This window comes from Sceloporus undulatus, chromosome 5, assembly GCF_019175285.1.
Source record: "Sceloporus undulatus isolate JIND9_A2432 ecotype Alabama chromosome 5, SceUnd_v1.1, whole genome shotgun sequence".
Lineage (NCBI taxonomy): Eukaryota > Metazoa > Chordata > Lepidosauria > Squamata > Phrynosomatidae > Sceloporus > Sceloporus undulatus.
This window is the reverse complement of record NC_056526.1, coordinates 175,546,950-175,566,365: the sequence shown is the minus strand read 5'-3', so window position 1 is coordinate 175,566,365 and position 19,416 is coordinate 175,546,950.

Sequence of the window (19,416 nt, the reverse complement as noted above, 5' to 3'; positions counted from 1 at the left end):
TTGCCAAATGTGATTTTCAGAGCAATATGGCAGTATAATTGATATTTTAAGATGAAATCAGTTCTTCAAAGAGCAGTTCTGATTGCACTTGATCACCTGCATTTTTTATTTTCAAAGGAAGCATGGGTCAAGTGTGGCAATGCCTCCTTTGGGAATAAAAATGCAGGTGACCTGTCGCAATCAAAATGTCTCCCACAAGGATTATCCATAAGAGGAATTGTTGGAATCCTGTATCAGCTACTAAGTATGATCAAAAGAATGACCTTGGATAGCTCCTTATGGACCATTATGAGAGCCAGTATGGTGTAGTGATTTGAGTGTTGGACTATGACTCTGGAGACCAGGGTTTGAATCTGTATTCAGCCATGGAAATCCCCTTAGAGACCTAGATTGAATCATACTCTCTCAGCCTCAGAAGAAGGAAAAAGGCAAACCCGTCTTAACAAATCTGACAAAAGAAAGAAAGAAAGAGAGAGAGAGAAAGAGAGAGAGAGAAAGTCAGCTTTGTCTTAAGATCATCATAAGTAAAAATCAACTTTAAGACACACAACAAACAAGTATACTTACAGTTATACAGTGCTATTCTTAAAGGTACTTCTACAGTCTGCCCTCCACATTTGCTGGGGTTCGAGGTGCAACACAATTCCTCCACCAGCCATTTTTAACACACAGAGAAAGCATGAGCCACAGATTCAATACACCGTGGATACCCTTAAGGCAGTGGGGTTCCTTTGGAGCTGGGCAGCTGGTGGGGCTTGCTGCCACCTCTGCTGCCACCTAACATCAGTTTTAATAGGGACTTAAAAGCCTTACCACATGTTTGCAGTCTTTCAGTCTTGGTCACTATTGATGACACTAGGGCAACGGTAGAGGTGGCAGAAAATAAATTAAATCTACAAAGGCCCAATGTGCAGGCATGGTGGGTCAATTGTAGGTATAGTATAGTATAGTATAGTATACTTCACTAAGTAAACTCTCCTGGCCCGAACCTGATCCTAAGCCTGACAGAAATATCAGTCACTCATTCTTTGATCACTGGCAGACTGGATCTCCTTCTCTCCATAAAGTAGATTTGAGGTGGAGTTATGATCATGTCACAATTGTGAATAAGTAGGGATTGTGAACAGAAAACAGTTATCTACCTTTACTCATCTGTAACTGTTTCATATTTACAATTCCTACATGGTTGTGACACTACTGCTGTGATGGTAACTCCCCTCTAAATCTTTGTTATTGGGCATCAGCTACACAGGGAGGAGATGATCAGTTCTGCCAGTGATTGTAACCTAAGAGAATGATGCTGCAGGTTTGTGGTGTCAGGCCAGGACTTATTTTTTTTTAAATTTAAGTACAACAGTTGATAACAGGATTTTGGCCGCTAATGTTTTACAAAGATTCATCATCATCATCATCATCATTATCATTATCATCATCATCATCATCATCATCATCATCATCATCATCATCATCAGTTTATGCAGTGAATTTGAAGCTGAAGCCAATGCCAAAGGCTTCTAGGACTCCCCAGATATTCTTGTTGCAAAACCAACAGCCACAATCCAAATTTTGCTCCTAAGAATGTCCCAATGAAAAGGTCTCAGTTTCAGCTAACTTTAATCTTATTGATTAACTTTAGCTTGAATCTGCTATGTATATACAGAGGTGCAGCATGGCATTTCATCCATCCTTTAGCTTGCCAAACAATCAGGTGAATTTCTTTTATCTAGTACAAAGCTGTAGCATGATATTGCTGCCAGAACCATGCAGCATGACCTTATTTCTATCACACAGGAGATCCTTCAACACATGGGGGGGGGGGGGCTATGAGCTGCATATTTGTTTCTTCCAAAGGTATGCAGTTCTTTTAATTTTTTAAATAAATCTCTTTTCCATATCCCAAGGCAGCTAAACATCATCTTCCAAGAATCCCAGACATGTTTTCTGAGCAAAATCATGGACATGACATTGCTAATATTAATCATACAGGCCTCATTCAATCCATATTAATTCAGCCTGTGAATTCTTTTTAAGATAAAGATGTTGATCTTCATAAAAAGAAATAAAGGTAATCTTTTGATCCCTGTGAAGGAAAGCAGAAGTAAATAAATACATAGATTCTAATTTCCTTTATTGGTTGCCTTAACTTGCTGTAAATGTTACCTACGTTTTGGTTAAAATTATTATTTGTTTCTTAATTCCCTCAGCCTCGATCCCAGTCAAAGGTAAGTGGCAGGATATATTATTATAGCAATGAGAGAATCTCAGGAGCTATTTTTATGGTTATATTGAAAAAGAATTTCTCAGATCTCTACATTTACTTAATGCATAACTTCCTTAGCTATAGGTATAAAGCAGTAACATTTAATCACAACTCAGAGCTATTGGCAGCAATGGAATGGGGTCTTAAGGCATGATTAAGCCTTTCCTGTCCTTATCTCTCAGTAAGATTCCCACAAGAATATGTTCTTTTCCATTTTCCAAGTTGTGCAGCATAATCCTAAACCTAGTGACTCAGACATCAGTCCCAATCAATTTAATAGGACTTAATTCCCAATAAGTAGCTTTAGAATTACAGCCCCAAATAATATTTTAAGCCAGGATGTTGTATAATCAACCCTCTGCTTATCAAGTCCGACAACAGTGACCATATGAATTACCTTGTGTAGGTGATAATGAACCATATTCACAAAAATGTTTAACTTCCATTTCTTACACAGTATACTATGCAGTCCATATGGTCATTATCATCATATCCCTGTAGGATGTTAACCAATTTATATGGGTGAACATCTTAATGCATTTTGGATCAGACCTTTTGTCTCCATTGCCTGGAGTGTGATATAACTGAGCAATCGAAACAGAATGGAGGGAGCATGGGGGATGAATCCAGTGATGAATACCTCTTTCTACATATATCCTGTTGCATATGTGATACATCTGCAGTTTTTCTCTTTATTTAGGCCATTTGAATTTTATTTATGGAGTTGTAGTGTGCTTGTAATGTGGTATGCTGCATTTAATTTCTTTAAAAAATATTTTAATCCAACTATATTGAATATTTTGTGGGATTTGTGTGTGTGTGTGTGTGTGTGTGTTTTGAAGACTGAAGAAACATTGAGTTTGTAAAGAATTAAGCACTGTGGGATTAAAAGATATATAGAGAATGTTGAACAATTCAATTGTGACTAATATCTCAGAAATTACACAAGTCTATTGTATGAAAGATAATTTTATTATTGAAAAATTCAATAGGAATTATTTTAAAAATGAAAATTTTGTTTTAAGTGTTTACACTTGCTTTAATCATGTTTTTAATAATACTGATATTTATTCTCTTTTAACCTTTGTAAACAGTGTTTTAAATGTTTTTTGCAACTTTTTAAAGATAGGTGGGATATAACTGCAATGAACAAATAAATAAATAAAGAGAAAAACTGCAGGTGTCTCACATATGCAACAGGATAAATGTAGCAGGAGGTATTAATCATTGGATTCATCCCCCATGGTCCCTCCAGGCACTGGAGACAAAAGGTCTGATTCAAAATGCATTAAAATGTTCACCCATATAAAATGGTGAACATCCTACAGGGATATGTTTTCATTTGTGGGCAGAAAGACAAGAGGAGGAGGCCAGCTGGAGCTTCGGTGAGAAGGGGTTCTACAAAGCTGGAGCAGCCTCAGAGAAGGCTCAGTCATGAGTCTTCACCAACCCGCCAGTGAGGATGGTGGAGAGTTTAAAGCATGCCCTAGATATAATTTTTCTAGGGTTGGTATAATTTACCAACCCTAGAAAAATTTAAGAATGTGCATTTACACATACACATTTTCATGCCTTGTTATTTTTACCCAGTGGTTGCTGATGCCTTCCATACTGGTGGGATGATGAATTCATGATGGTTCCACCCTCAGCTTCAAAAGAGCTGCCGCACGTGTTTTTCCCCCACCTCTCTGATATTGAAACCACTATTGTACTTACTAGTGCCCCTTTCCCACATATTTTCCAGTTGTCTACCCAAAATATCAAAATATAAAGATGATAAACTTATCGGACAGGTGGATTGTCTTTTATACTGTACCTTCTTTATCCTGTGAAGTGTCATATAGATTGATACTGTGCATAAATATTAAGTAGCACTAATCTGGAATAGCTGAAGGGCTGTGACAAGTCATTTCAAACCCTGCCTAAGACTTATTAGATGACCTGGCTGTTCTTTCTTTTCATTCAAGAGGAAAAACAGTATAGGACAACAGGCAGCTTTTCTGTCTCACACCAGATCAAATTATTCATTCCAATCAGACCTTGAGATAATTGTTATATCTATTTCTTTTTTGGACTGCAGCTCCCATAATTTTTTAGCCAGCATGGCCAATGGCCATATTCCAACTGGGGCATGCTTCATGTTGTAGTCTAAAAAGTAACTTTCCCAGAATCTGGTTCATCTACCCTATTATTGCCTATTCAGACTAGCAGAGGTTGTCCAAGTTTTCAGGCAGTGATATTTCACATCACCTTCTATGTGACCCTTTTAACTGGAGATGGCAGCAATTGAAGCAGAGACATTTTGGATGCAAAGCATTTCCTCTGCATCTGAACTACAATCTCTCCCCATAGAAAAGGGTCATTTAAAAAAAGAATGCCATGACCTAAACTTATGAGCCACTGTGCAAATAAATGCTTAGAACAGAGTATAATGGCTGTTTCAGCATTGCTACACCATGACCTGTCACCTCACACAGAGTGGCACAGCACATAATTGGGCAGATGTTTTCATAATTATTATGCAGATTGGGTGAATGAGTGTTTAACTATTAAATAGCTAGCAGTTTAAAACTCATAAATATATACTCCTCACCACTTTGGATTGCAGATGTACTGCTGGTGCTCCAGCCTAGCAAAGGCATTTTCATATGATTCAGGAATTTTCCACTCATTCAACAGGTTAGGGACCACAGCACTGTGAACAACCAAAATTGGTTAAAAAGTGGTACCCATTAAAAAATTATGGTGGTTTGCTCAGGACTCCTCTGGAGACTTGCAGAGTCTCTCAGCTGGCTTGATGCCTCCCCCCGCCCCTAGTTCACTTTAAAAGAAGGAAACACAAGCACTGATCCCAGATGAGATTAATGGAAATTGTCCTTAATTTGGAATTGTTGAAAGAGTGAGTCATCAGGTAACAGGGCATTGAAAGAAAGGGGTTTCCTGTATCTTGTTTAGTTGTGTTTTAACTTTTTAATTATCAGGTTTTTAGTTTTATTTTATGTCAGTCTTGTTTTAGGTCATCTTTGGAACCATATGGGAAAATAAAGTTAGGATCATTTTGCTGTTTAGGCAAATATTGCTCCATCCTCCAATCTCAATCTCAATCTCAATCTCTATATCTCTGTCTCTGTCTGTCTATCTATCTATCTATCTATCTATCTATCTATCTATCTATCGAGAGAGATATTGAATGTTGCCATGCAGAAATACCAGAGAATGAGTGAATACCTTCACAAACTGCAGTAACCACATTTTTGTATATTCTACTGATTGGTTTGCAGATCCTATAGTTCTCCACCTAGCTCAATAGAATGTACCCCCAGGTAAAGACCCAAAGAGGTCTTTATACAAAGGCTGGATAGCTATCTGTTGGGGATGCTCTGATTGCAAGTTCCTGCATAGCAGGAGGTTGGACTGGACAACCCTTGTGGTCTCTTCCAACTCTATGATTCTATGATTCTAAGTTAATGTGTTCAGCATTACAGGCCTAGAAGATGTAGCTTCAAAGTGATTTTTTTTCTTACATGGATTTATATTGGATCCCGTCATGCTTCACTCTCATCCTTTCCTAAATAAATATTAAAATCTATTAAAAATAAATAGATTTGAGGCATAAAGAGGCTATTAAACATCTCTGTACCACTCCATACTGCAGGGAAAGATCAGTTATTTCAAACATCTCATATGAAACTACCTCATAAGGAGCTTTAGTAGCACAATGGGTAAATGCTAGTACTGCAACCACAACATTGTGAGTTCAATTCCAGGGCTCCAAGGTTGACTCAGCCTTTGTAGATCAGTAAAATGAGTACCCAGCTTGTTGGGGGCAACTTGCTTACAGATTGTAAACTGCTTAGAGAGTGCTGAGTTAAGAGGTATAGAAAAGTAAATGCTATTGCCATTTAAAATTAACAAGTCTGAAGAAAAAGACTGGCTAAGAGCTTTCCCTCTGATGGTCTTGTTCAGATCTTTGAAAAGTTATGTTTTGGACATCAAGTTCCAGAAACTCCCAGCCAGTTTTGCTATTAGTCATACTGGGTGAGGGATTCAGTTTTTGTTTGTTTAAAAGCACCATTCCCAAGCTTTGGTCTTACTTTAGGGAGGATATTATGTGGAGAAGCATTCCAGGATTGGATTTCCCAGCTGCAGTCTGAAATGGTACAGCCCTAAACAGGTTCATCCAATGAGACTTAATGCGTACCATTCCCTGTTCAGGTGCCCTGAATCCAAACAAAGTACCAAATGTCAGTATCACTACAACATCAGTGCAATCAGCTTTGCACACTGTACTGAAATACTTTTTGCCATATGATCTGACTAATAAATGCTTTTTTTTTTTTGAAAAATTAAATCATGTTTTCAAAACCTGTCAATATGTGTGAAAAGGAGAATGTGGAAACAGCAGATGGAGGAAGATGTTGGCCCCTTCACAAGTGTTTCTTTGTCCTGGTAAATTGTCAGGTTTTGTTTTCTGCCCCACCAGTTTCTTTTAATAATTCCCTGCTCTTACCTTTCATGCTTATGGTCCTATTATAATACCAATGGTATACTTTGCCATGCAGTTTCCCCCTCCCTTTACCTATTTATTTAGTATTTTTAAAAAGCAAATAAAAATGGGTACGTGCTGGCATTTCCAATGTCATTAAACAAAGACACAAGACAAAACATTCAGCCCAAAATAAGTGAGCAACAGATGTTCTGCAGAAGCCTGATGGAATGGATAAGAATGACAGATTGGTAGTTTGTTCTCCCTTCTGACGGTAGCAGCACAGAGTTATTCTCAGTCATATGCAGTGAAGCAGAACTATAAGACATCATGTTCTCATGATATTTTTTTTTTATTTTAATGTGAGAATAGTATGACTTAAAGATGGTTGGCATCTGCAGTAGGGTGCATGAACATTTTTTTAAGTCACTCAATTTTATTTCAATCAGAGAATGAGTAACCCTGTGGAAAAGAGTGGTGCTCCAAGGAAGGGACGACTGAAAAAGCAACATATTAGCTTTAGCTTCAGAGTGGGGATGTTTTTGCTGCCATTAATGCAGTACGCCTCCTCTCTGTTTACTGTATCTTTATTTTTTGTACAGTTTCCTTCACAACAAAACCATCTGAGATGTAAAAAAAAATCTTATCTGGTTGTTATCTTAAATTATATCAATGTGAAGTAAGGCAAATTGTGTAGTGGATGTAGAAATTGTTAGGGTTTGAATATTTTGCTTCATGAGATCACAATCAATTTTAAGCTCCAATGCATGCCTTGAGCTAAAGCACAAAGTTGGGGGGGGGGCATCTTGTGACTTCCTAATATCACATTTAGTTGGATCTTAGAGATAAGACAACACACAATTCTTTCTTCCCCCTCCCTGCTGTGCAACAAAGGGTTGAAACAGACAGTCCTTTTGCGGCACTGTCCGGGCAGCTTCAGAGCATGGTATTTGTATGCAATATGTCCTGAGGCTACCCTGAAGCTGCCCTGCCCATTTACACATGGGCCCCATGGTGGAGTGAGGAAAGCTCGTTTTTTGCTGGCTGAAGAGAAAAGGTGGATTGGGGCTTCTGAATGTGTTTGCCGTGGCCCCAATCCATCTTCGGAAAGGATGGCTTCAAGCCATCCCTTCTGTTGGTCTGTTTCACCCCAAAGATAATGGAAATGCTAGGAATGCTTTATTAATTTTATTCTCAAAGGAATCAAGAAGTAATCTTAGTAGTTTTCTTTCTGCTATGAGAATGTCTTTAAAAACTGCACAAAATTTGTAAGTGGGCTTTTTGCAGGGAAAAAACGGCTCTTTCTGTGCAGTAAATTATGTTTCCTACACAAAGAATGTTGTAATTGAGCAATTCATCAGTGCAGTATTTGGGCATGGATATTTTTGCACAGAAAACTTCATTTTATGCCTAGGAAACAGTCTTTTCGGCACAGACAACAATATTACTTTCTGTGCCAAATATTATGTCCAAATTCTGGACAGAATACCTCCCAAACGGCAAAGATTTTGATCATGTTTCTCTTCCCCAGCATTTTCAACACATGGCAAATAGGGTTTTCAACCATTTTTAAACAAATATTTTTCAATATTATATCCATCTCTACTTCAGGACTCCTGTTGTAAAATAATTTTTATAGAACAACCTATAATGCTAATAAAGCACTTAGAGAGTTGTACAATGTTAGGTAAAAACAAACACAATAAAGAGTTTTGTAGCATCTTAAAGCCTAATACTTTTGCAGATTTGAGGTGAAAATTTCATGTTTGTTTTTTTGTTTGTTTGCACAAAATGGTGAGGTACATGTAACCCCTTACCCCAATATTTTTTTCCACAAACAATGCATTTCTTTGCATATAGTTTTCTTTATGGAATTCACCTCCCCCAACCCCAAACAACCAAACAGACAAAAAAAGAAACAAAACAAAACAAAAAACAAGTCCCAAGATATGAAATTAAATGCTGGTCTTTTCTCTTTTGCACAGGTATGAAAAACTTTGTGGTGGTTGACAAATGTTGCTGATGCATTGTCACAGCATGTCTTTTTCAATGCTAAAAATATGACAATATACTTCACACCCCTACATGGGACTCCTGTGATGACATCAGGTTTCAAGTGGGCTAGCAAAAGATCTAGCAGGTATCTTTAACCACATAAAGGACAGATGTAAAAAGTTTTGTCTGTCTGTATCTAACTAAAAGCCCACCTTTTTCTCAGTACACTATCCATTGTGACTGGATCAGTGTCACCTAAGGTTCCACTATAACATTGCATTTTCACTATCTGCAATTATCCTGCTCCAAAGATAAATGAATAAACAAACAAACAAATTACATGGGGATATTTATTTATTTATTTATTTATTTATTTATTTATTTATTGCATGCAATATGCTTTTAACATACACATTTCAGTTTGCAATTTCTTTTAATATTATTTTTGCTTATGCATAGTCTTCCTGCTTATATGCCTTTCTCTCTTTTTCAACTGAGAATTGTATTGCCCACACCATTACAATGTTTCGATGAACTGAACATCCAGTGCATCATCCTCACATAGTAGAAATGTTTCCACCTCACCAGCTGCCTGTGTAGGGAGGTGAACAGAGTAAAGTGGCTCATATCATATGCTGGGTTCAGCTGAACCCTTGTTAGCTTTGTTTGGTACCACAATTTTTTTTTCATGGCTGTCCCTCTGACAGTAATTATAATCCATATATTACTCATATTAATCACTGCTTGAAGGAAATCACTGTTAGTTCTACAATATTACCAAAGCTGCTAGGTGTGGGATTGTTCATGTCATATGCATCCAACAAATGGGAAAGGAATAGGAATCTAAATCAAAAAGCCATTTGATTAGGTAAACTGGGAAAGATGTGGCTCTCCAGATGCCAGAGGTCCCAGTAGCCATAGGCAGCCTGATCAAGAATGAAGAATTATTCAAAGGTTGTTGTAGTTCATAAACATCTTGAAGACCAGACAACCTTTACACTGATGCAAAGTGAGATCCATTGTATTTTTAAGGAATAGGCTGTGTGGGATTTACAATCAGAGTATAAATAAACTCTCTTTCTCTCTGGCTCTCATTTACTCCCCACTCATTGTAGTTCTCTCTGTTTTGATTCAAGCTGTCCTTTGTCATGCATTTGTACATAAATGTCTAAACAGGATGATCTGTCTCAAACAGGAAACTTCTAACCATCTGCCAATAAATGTGGTTGAGAATTATTTGCTTTCATATTGTCAATCTGCCACTGCTCTTTGCTCAGCACATCATGCAATATGATACCCTTTTAAAAATGCATCTCATTATTTTCCTATTTATCGACCACATTCATCAACCTTGTATAACTTTATTAAAGAAAACTAAACAGAGGTCTGCCTTAAATCTAAATTGCTGAAGTCTAGCATTCTCAATGCATTGTGTGTGTTTTTAAAAGAAATCTATTTTGGAATGCAATTTAAGACAGTGAATGGCTACAATGTTTGCTCCTCTTCCATTTATTTACCTGATGTGCAATAAAGTGGTCCCTTTCCTTATGTGGGGATCCTTTCCAGGCCCCACCTCCATGTAAGGAAAATTCCACATATGCTTGAGCCCCATTAAAGAGAGTGCGGCTCGTGCCTGCAGTAGTGCATGGCAGCACACGGCACACACGCCATTACTCTTTCTGGCGTATGATGCGGGTGCACTGTACAACTAGATTGTTTCAACTTCAGCATACAGGCACTAACAAAAAATATGAACTCTGAGATTACAGAATTTACAGTCAGTAGCAATTTCATCACAGTCAGTTAGGTGTTGTTTGTAAGTAACAAATTCAATCTGATTTGTTCTGTGTGAGTACAGAAGTTCTAGTATGTATATAATGTTCTATCCACTGCTTTCCATAAATTTTCCATACACTTAGATGGAAAAGCATCTTTGCAAACATAATGCAAGATTATGGAAATTGTGGCCTGCAGGCTGCATACATCTCCCCCAACCACTTCTGCAGCTCCACAATGGGCTCTACACATCTTGCTTCCAACTTCCTCCCCAAAAATTTTCACTAAAAAAGGGGAGCTACTCACATCTTCTAGGATGATGGGATTAGTCTTTTTACTCCATTTCCTCATGGTCTCTTTTAAACATGTACAAGCCTTTTGTTTTCCAACTGATCATTTTGTGATTGTCTGATCACTTCTATTTTCAAAAAAGAGTTGTAGAGGCCAAAATCAGGTGAGGGGGAATGTGAATGGAGTGAAATGGCTAGCTCCAGTACCAGTAGGCATTGGAGGATGTGAAACAACTATTTTGTAGGTAATTATGGGTGGGGTAGAGTTTGTGGGGTTGAGAGAATTCAAGAGTGCAGTGCTCCATGGCCCAGCCAGTCCCTCTTCCCTCAGTTTCTGAAATTTGTCCACCCCAATGCAAAGTGATGCACATCTAACCTCATTCCTTCTCATTAAGTAAATGGGTATGTCCATTTGTACAAGGGCTCAATGTGCACACTGGTCAGAGATCTAGACCCAGAGATCTGGACTAGCAGAATTGTCAGTGAAAGAAGTGATACCTTGTTGAATTTCCTTTGCTTCATCTGAAGTTCCAGAGTTATTGGAGTTATTTTAAAGTTTCGTGTGAATTTGATAATGGATCCTTTTTGGCATTTTTTAAACATATAATTTAGTTATGATTTTAACAACTGGCATGATCTTGTAAATGATTATCTGTCAATTTATTCTGTTCATTGTAGGTTTGAAGGGAGAAAACAAGGATGCTATATTTGAATGTTCAGAAACAACATTTCTGTTATGATAATAACCTATTGTCAAGCAGAACTCAGTGATGTTCATGTATCAAAGGGTTGTTGTTGTTTCATTTTACATGGCTTTAATTGATTTTTTTTTAAATTTCTCCCAATGTTTAATAAAAGTTGTTTAATAAAAATTCTCTGATACTTGGTGTTGGTTTCCTTGCCTCTTCCAAATGATCTCAATTGCAGAAGTATTTTTTTAATGAGTTGAAAATAGATATATGAAAATAATTTTGATTTAAAGGTGTCACTGCCAGATCACCCTCACATCCACTTGAGTGCATTGCTGTTGAGGCTTTGAAGATGTATGAGAACCGTAATGGGACATTCCCCATTTCCCTTTTACATTTGTCATAGACATGTCAAAACAAATTTGGTTTCGGGAAAGAGAATGGTATTCAATTCATATGTAACTTTTTACAATTTTTGATAAAGTTGTCAAGCTGGAGAAACAGCAACTTGAGATAGAAGAGTTTGTTATTGTTGTTGTTGTTGTTGTTTTGTCATTTCCGTGCTGTGAAGGATCTTAGCCATTGTGTTCGAGATGAGCATAGGCAATATGATAACCTTACCTGTCATGTTTTACATAGGTCACCTCCTCATACTGTGGTTGAGAACATGGATGTGCCAACCAGGCCTAAATCAACAGCTTCGTGTGGGTTGACATGCTGCATGCATAGAGCTGTGTAAAGAACATTCTCAAATGTTCCCTTCCTCATTAGGAAAACACGAATTGACATGTTGAGAGATGCCCCAAAATACAACTGTCAATTACCGTGATATTTTTTTACCCTTGTGAAAAACTTAAACCAAGAATTTTTCCTCCTCATCATCACAAACAGTAAAAATAAATAAATAAATCAAACAAAAAACAAACAAACAAGCAAACAGAAAAGTCATCTTGCAGTATTAATTATCTGGTGGCAGAGAGCACCCAAAAAGAAAAAAATTCTTTTTGTGCAAGCAGACTTTTATCCACTAGTTTTTATTAAGGTCATGGTATTTTATTTTAATTTTTTGGTGATCTATAACTGTCAGATACTGTTTTGTAATGTGATATTACTTGTCTATGTTAGAACCAAGTTGGGAAGTTGTGTGTGTTTGTATTCAATATAGAGAGACTTCAGAAGAGTAAATGTGTTAGTTTCTTGAAACTTAAAAAGGAGGAAGGGAAGCAGGGGAGAAGGAATGTAGCATTACCTTTAAGACTAACTTGTTTTTATATGAGTATGCACTTTCATGGATATAAACCCACTTCTTCAGATCCAGTACAGAGTATAAGGAGACTTGTTTTCTTTTTCATTTTTTGTTAATCTTTACAAATGTTACAAAAGGTTAGTCTCATTTTGAAGATGTCTTTAATTAGTTTTCCCAGTCTCAACCCCCAATTCTTTTTCATCTATGCTACGTAACTGTGGGTTCATTCACTAGTGCTTCCCATGTCTAACTACTCCATCTACTAAGTGCTGCAAAATGAACCTGCAATTATCTATAAGTGTGAAAGCTAGAGCCCACTCAGAAAAGAAGGCCTTTTAGCCTATTGTTATGTTTTCTAATTTGGTTCCCAGTTAAATTAAGCTCACTTGAAATTTTTGCAGTGTTATAAAATCACTTTGCCTCACTTCTGATTTTCAAACAGAGCTCGCAATATTATTATGCAGGAAATGTGCCAGTACCCACAATTGCCGCCAGATATGAAACTGAGAGTAGGGAGACATTTGTAGGAAAGATCCTAATTTACACCCTAATTCAGACACAAAGAATAGAGACTCTACATGCCAGTTGTGCACAGGTTCAGATATGGGATCTTTCTTCAGCAGTAGCACAAATGATTCCAGCACATTTGATAGGAGGGTACATGCCATGGCAAACCTCCTCAGAACAAATCTTGCCAAGAAAAACTCACGATCAGTTCACCTTAAAAGGTAAAGGTATTCCTCACTGACAAGGTTGTCAAGTGTCTGACCATAGTGGGCAGGGTTCATCTCTGTTACTAAACCGAAGAGCCAGCATTATCAGAGACTACTCTGTGATCATGTGGTCAGCATGACTGCACAGAATGCCCTTTACCTTCCCACCAAAGTACCTATTTATTTACTTTCATTTGCATGCTTTCAAACTGCTAGGTTGCCAGAAGCCGGGACTAGTGTTGGGAGCTCACCCCATCATGGAGCACTTGGGCCTCGAACTGCCAATCTGCCGATCTTGCAGTCAACAGAATCAGCATCTTAACCACTTGCAACATAAGTTGGAAACAACTTGAAGGCACAAAACAACAACAGCAAAAGTGCCAAAAGATCATTTGTGCTACTGATTAAGAAAGATCTCATATCTGAACATGTGCACAACTGGCAAATCCTGTTTGATCTTGGAAACTAAGCAGGGTCTGCCCTGGTAAGTACTTGGATGGGATATTGCATATATATATATATATATATATATATATATATATATATATATCTCAGAGGAAGGAACTGGCAAAACTACCACTGACCATTCCTTGCCTAAGAAAACACTAATAAATTCATAGGGTTACCATACGTTAACAGTCATCTTGTAGGCACATACACACTACATGCCTCCTAAAATCCACCTTAAAAGCTAGGTAGCCACACTGACCAAAGAAGTTCTGTGGAGTTGGAATATGGGAGGGGGCAGCCTCCTACCAGCAAGCTGTATTGTAATGAATAACTGTAATAGGACCTCAGATCAGGAGACAAATCATAGCTACATCATCAGAGCTATATCTCCCATGCAGAATCTATTTTTAAATAAAATTAAATTATATGTATCCCCTTCCTCAACCCCCAACATTTTCATATTACCTTCCCCCATTGTATTCACCCAATATGCACTGTGGGATTCAAAGACTTCATAGAAGTATGTAAACTGTAAACTTCAAAGAAGTATTCCATCAGAAGGGTGGCTGAGCTCTAATCTATGCAGGGCCTAAATTAGGTTGGTTTGTTTCCAAATGCAGACTAAACAAATTTCTATAACATCACTAATTGTGACCACAGCCAGTTTATTTCATCACTTAAGTTTAATCTCTTTAAATTTAAGGGCCGGTACATACCGGCATGAAGTGGCATGCCAGCAGCGATATAAGGCCTCAGCATGGCTCAGCGTCCACATTCAGCGAGCCCTTATATTGGCGCTGTTACATCATAAGGCTGTAGCCCCATCCACCCCTTAAACTGGCTTAAAGTAATATATCTTTTGCTCTCAATTTTCCAGGAAACCCCATAGCTAATCCAGATGCCTGTTTACACATGCACCCCCTTGTGTCAACCAGCAATGCTACTGCTGATGTGAGTCTTTCCCTATGAGATCACAATAAAGCTCCTACTGGGTGATTCATTTCTGGCTTCAGAGGGATTGTGTTGTGCCAGTGACAGCAGTGCTACGAAACATAGTGGGACACATGTCTAGGCATTGCCCAGCATCGATACAGAGTGTGAAGGTAATGGGGTACTCCGGGGCAGTTCTTTTGCCAGAATAGGCCAGGAGCAATTAAAAATATTTTGGTTGACATAGATGCACCCAAATGAGTCATGACAGCTAAAGTAGTATTAAAGTGCTTTATTGCTGCAGTGTGGGTGGCCAAACTTGGCCAGATTGTCATTCCTCCTTTCTGCTTCCCACCAGGCAGACACCACTTTCCAAAACTCCCTCCACTATTCATATGGTCATCCATCCTTTCTGACCTTGGGCAACATCTTTCTTCCTGTCTTTGTCCCTCAATAACCATAATTAAAATTGAACTTGTAACCTCATCACCATTCTCATAGGTTTTGCATGTCTATGTCTATTCATATAGTCTGATTATAAAAGTCCTTCCTGGGCACCAGTTCACTCTGTGCATCTGAGGAAGTAGACTAAAGCAATGAAAGCTTGTGCTACAATTTCTTTAAACTTCTTAGATGCTACAAAATCTCTTTGCATACTCACCTCATAAAGTTGTAAGGCATGAAGGATGGCAGGCAGGGGAACCATTCACACCAGCCTAATCTCCTCAGAGAAAGGAAGCAATAAGCATGGTAAGAAATAAATTCAAATATTTTATTTGATATAGATTAAATCCTAGAGTCCTTGGCTAGGCCTTCAAACCTGTGATTTTTCAATGATGCTCATTTAGCATGAATTTCAAGTAGTGGATCTGCCTTTGCAAGACAGAGGTCATTGGATCTTTCTTTGGAAAAACACCCAGTTGCAGTGGAGATTCCCAAGATGATTTCCTAGCATACAGAATATTGTTCATATGAAAAATAGCAATTATTTCAAAATGTAAAAAGGTTCTTTATACTGTTTAATATTCTGTTCAATAGACTGTAGAATAAATATTATTAGTGAATGGACAGAGGTCAGTATTGTGGCAGCAGGCACAAACTTCTATATGTTCATTAGAGATTCTGCATGTACAGCTAAATGTATGGAAGGCTCTCTCCAACCATTCCAATGAACACACAGAGAGAGACACAGAGAGGCCAGAAACAGTGCCAAAGCTGCATTCCAGTCCTTAGGACTGGAACATGGCTTGGCATGGCTTTTGGATTCTTAGGATGTATGCATCATTTAAACAACATACCTCCAAAGTGACCTGAAGCAGCTTTATTTTGGCCTGTCTGTTTGGGCCCTAAAACCTAAACCAATGGATTCAAATTACATGAAAACTTATCCCATCTAAACATTAGGAGACCAAAAAACATACCTGTGTGACTGTAAGGGGTGTGCAAGAGAGACTCAGAGGATGGTAGACTCTCTTTAGAGGTTTTAAGGAGAGGCTGGACAGCTATCCAGCCTCTCCTCAGTAGTGTTAGGAAGACGACTTGTTCTCTCGATCCCTGCCCTTCATGGTTGGCAGTTCAAGGGGGAACGGCGACAACTGAGATGCTACGCCGTATTGTCAATTCATCTTTCAGGGAGGGCCGTTTTCCATCTAATCTTAAAATGGCCATCCCTTGACCCCCTAATTATTAAAAAGACCTCCCTTGACCCCCTAATTCGAAACAATTATCGTCCTGTGGCACTGCTGCCATTTCTAGGGAAGGTGATTGAGAGAGCGGTCGCCTTCCAGCTACAGAGAGTCTTGGAGGATACGGATTATCTGGACCCATTTCAAACCGGCTTCCGGGCGGGCTTTGGGGTTGAGACTGCCATGGTTGCCTTAGTCGATGATCTCTGTCTGGGCATGGACAGGGGTAGCATGTCCCTGTTAGTGCTCTTGGACATCTCTGCGGCCTTCGATACCATCGACCATGGTATCCTTCTGGATCGCCTGGGGGAGTTGGGTATCGGGGGCACTTCTCTGAAGTGGTTCCGTTCCTATCTCTCAGGCAGATTCCAGATGGTGGAGCTGGGGGACTGTCGCTCCGATAAGAGGGCCCTCACATCAGGGGTCCCTCAAGGAGCGATTCTGTCCCCTATGCTATTCAACATTTACATGAAGCTGCTCGGAGAGATCATCCGGAGACACGGGGCGCGGTGTTATCAGTATGCTGATGACACCCAAATAGTCTTCTCTGTGTCTCCGACTGATGCAGTGACTAGGGACGGCATCTCTCCGCTCAATGCCTGTCTGGAGTCGGTAATGGGCTGGATGAGGGAAAATAGACTCAGCCTGAATCCAGAGAAAACGGAAGTACTTGCGATAGGCTTCCCCGGTCCCGGGAAGGAAATTTGACCACCTGTCCTGAATGGGGTCACGCTCCCCGTGAAGGACACTATTCACAGTCTGGGGGTGCTTCTGGACTTGTCGCTTCACTTGACTTCTCAGGTGGATGCGACAGTCAGAGGTGCCTGTTATCAGCTTCGGCTGATACGCCAGCTGCGACCCTACCTGGACCGGGGGGACCTTGAAAGAGTGGTACACGCACTGGTAACCTCTCAACTTGATTTCTGTAATGCGCTCTACATGGGGCAACCCTTGTACCAAACCCGGAAGCTACAGTTGGTTCAGAATATGGCAGCAAGGCTGGTCACTGGTAGCTCCAGGGCCAGCCACATAACACCTATATGAAAGATCTGCATTGTCTGCCTATTCGCTTCCGGGCGCAATACAAGGTGTTGGTCGTTACCTATAAAGCCCTAAATGGCTTGGGCCCAGAGTACTTGGAGGACCTCCTCTCCCCATATAATCCACCCCGCACTCTCAGGCCAGGTGGGAGAAAACTCTTGAGAGTTCCTAAGATGAGATATGTTGCGACTGCGCAAAGGGCTTTCTCTGCTGTTGCCCCGCAGTCTTGGAACTCTCTCCCTGATGAGCTCTGCTCAGCCCCCTCCCTTGAATCTTTCAAGAAAAACCTTAAGACTCACCTATTTCGCCAAGCCTTCTCCCACATCTCCTGACTGCCATTCTCTCCTGTATACTGTGTGTATACTTTGTGATTGTATTTTGGATTGTTTTATTGATTTCTAATTGGTTTTAATTACTAGGAATGAATGATGGATTTTAATGATGTTTGTATTGTTTTTAATATGGGGGATTTTATGCGATGTATTTTGTATTTTATCATATGTTGTAAATCGGCGTGATCGCAGAAACGGCGGTATAAAAATAAAGTTTCATTCATTCATTCATTCATTCATTCATATCTCTCAGGAATGCTTTAGTTGGGTATTACTGAAAGGTGGGGCCCTTGCAGTCCCTTCCAATGCTATGATTCTATGATTCAGTTTCTACAAAATTGTCCTGCTAGGCAATTTCATTTTGTACATACTGGGGGGGGGGGGGGGGGGGGGGGGGGGGGGGGGGGCTCAGACTGAGCAAACAGAAAAGTATAGCTCAGAACTCTTGTACTGAGTGAGCACAACATCTGATTTTAGACTGGTCTTTTAAATGCATCTTTGCCAAGGGGAAAGGGGGAAAAGTGGAAAAGAGGCAGGAAGGCAGGCACCTGCAGGAATTTTTACAGATAACTTTTAGTCCAATATATAGATCAGGGATGGGCAAAGTGAAGACCTAGGGCTGCATGCAGTCTCCAAGGTTGTTTCTTCAGCCCTTGACCACCTCACTTCCTGCTCCCCCAAGGGTGCCTTTCCTCTTTCAAGAAGCCTTCAGGTGCATTCATTGACTTTTATATAAGTCTCAGGACTTCCCTGCACTGTTTAACATCAAGAAAGACTCAGTATTTGGAGGTCCTTAAACAGAGGCTGGATGGGCATCTTTCAGGTATGCTGAGGTACCCTATTGCATGGAGTGGCTTACCTTTCCTAAATTTAGCATTAATTCAGGAGGCAGCGAGTTCCCATCACACCTAAATCACTGCCAAATCACCACCTGGGCCTGTCCCGGATGCAGCCAGGGTCACCTAAGCCAATTCTGTGGCCATTTTTTGAAACTGGAAGCTAGGTGGTGATTCAGTGGTGATATAGGTGTGATAGGTACTGGCTGCCTCCTGAATTAATGCTGAATTCAGGAAAGGTAAGCCACTCTTTTAACCCCACATGATAGGGTCTTTAGTTGTGCATTCCTGCATGGCAGAGGGTCAGATTAGATGGGTCTTGTGGTCCCTTCCAGCTCTAAGATTCTATGATTCAGTGCTTTTCAGAAACATAAATGTACTTCCACACAAAAGCCAGATTTTGCCTTTTGGTTTGTTTTTTGGAATTTTTACAAGTTCATCTAGCCCTTGGAGGGTAAAGAAAATTTGCCTCTGGACCTGCCACAGTTGCCCACCATAAGTTAGATAATACTAAATTTAATTGATGGATGTGTGAGTTTGTGTTTGTGTGCCTGTGGCCTCAATCCAACACACCTTTAGTAATAATAACCACACCTGGAGATATGCTACACGAACACTACACAACCTCCTTGCAGAATGACAACATTACACAATATATGTCAACAATCTGGTGCCATTGTGGAATGC